Here is a 1,580-nt window from a genome sequence, read left to right on the forward strand (position 1 = left end):
CCGTTGCTTCTGGGCCAAGCTCTTCCCTGCCCATCCTGTCCTCTGTCACACACATGGTCCAGCCGTGGGGACACTAAGATGGACATCTAGATCCTTATTGTCGCAGATCTCCTATTGGAGATCTCCTAGTTTCCCTGGGGCAAAAGTGGTCCTTCCTCCTTTAGCAACAATTGTCCTTGTCATGCTATCAGTCTCCTGGAGAGGGAGTCCAAGGATGTGGGCTGCTAAGTGAGGGCTGGAGCTCTGGCCAAAGATGGGGATGATACTCCCGGACTGACTGGCAGCCCTGGCACCTCACTTCAGTCAGGGGCATACAGCAGCGCCCTGATTGGGGTCTGCATGAGGGACAGAAAAGCCACCACTAGTCAGGGTTCATTCCTGCCACTCGTCCTCTACTGACATGGCCCTCAGATGGTCTCCTTACCTCCCTCACTCCTCTTCATAGCAATAAAGTCTTCCCAGGATCTGGATCTGCTGAGCTCAAGAAGCCTGGGGCCTGTGACTGGGAAGTGATCCTGTGTCTCAACACACCCTGAAGATGGCAAAGCATGGCAGATGCAAACATAGCTCACTGTGGTCAAACAATCTAGAAAGCATCCAGCAGTCCTGATCCTCTAAGATGCCCCCTCACCATTTCTTTCCTTTGTTCAAAGTCCCCCACTTGAGTCCAGCAGGACAGCATCTTGTCCTCTCCGTGTGCGTGTGACACAGAAACCAAGAGACACAAAGGGGACAGAGGGAAGGGCAGAAAACTGACACGCAGGAACAAATGGCTTCTCTGCACCAGCTAGGAAGAGGGCTCACAGAACTCTCTGCTACGGTGACATTCTGGAGAGACTGATGGACCACCATGTCTCACAAATAACGTCCTACAGGGTCATCACACCTCCGAGGAAGCTACTCTTTGCTAATTGGAGCTCTTTCATTCAGAGCCGACACATGGATGGACCTATTAGGAACTGAGGTAGCACTGCACTTTCATAGACAGGCTGGCCTAGAGCACAGTAATGTAGCCCAGGCTGGCCTTAGACTCAGGGCAATGCTCCTGCCTCAGCCTCCCAAGTCCTGGCATTACATATCTACAGCACCATGCCCAGCAGCACTGCATTTTAGGAACTCTGTGAATCTTTTTCAAAGTCTGATTTTCTTGTCTCTCCATCCTTTGTTTAAATTCTCTAAAAGTCCCTTAAGGGAAGTCAGAAAGTCTGGAAGGTGATTTTCTGGGCCTCCAGACACTTACATAATAATGAGAGCAAAGGGCTTCTGGTGCTGGGCTACCCAGACCTGCAGAGGAGACTTTCTCTCCCAGTCACCCTTAGCAACTGCTTTGTGGCAAAGGCTCACCAAGGCAGTTTGTCCTCAGAGAATACAGAGCTCCAGTTGCCCACAGATAACAGCTGGGTCTGCTGTGGTTTTCCTCTGCTGTGAAGTGCATGGAAATCTATAGGAAAATCTAATGGAAATCCATCTCCTCCCCAGAAGTGGAGGCGAATCACTAAAACACCCCTACTTCCTAAGTCTGTGGCTTCAGTCCCACATGTCATTGCTAGTTTTTGCTTCCATGGAGCTCTTCCATCAGA

Source organism: Octodon degus, unplaced genomic scaffold (genome assembly GCF_000260255.1).
Source record: "Octodon degus isolate 3935 unplaced genomic scaffold, OctDeg1.0 scaffold00063, whole genome shotgun sequence".
NCBI lineage: Eukaryota > Metazoa > Chordata > Mammalia > Rodentia > Octodontidae > Octodon > Octodon degus.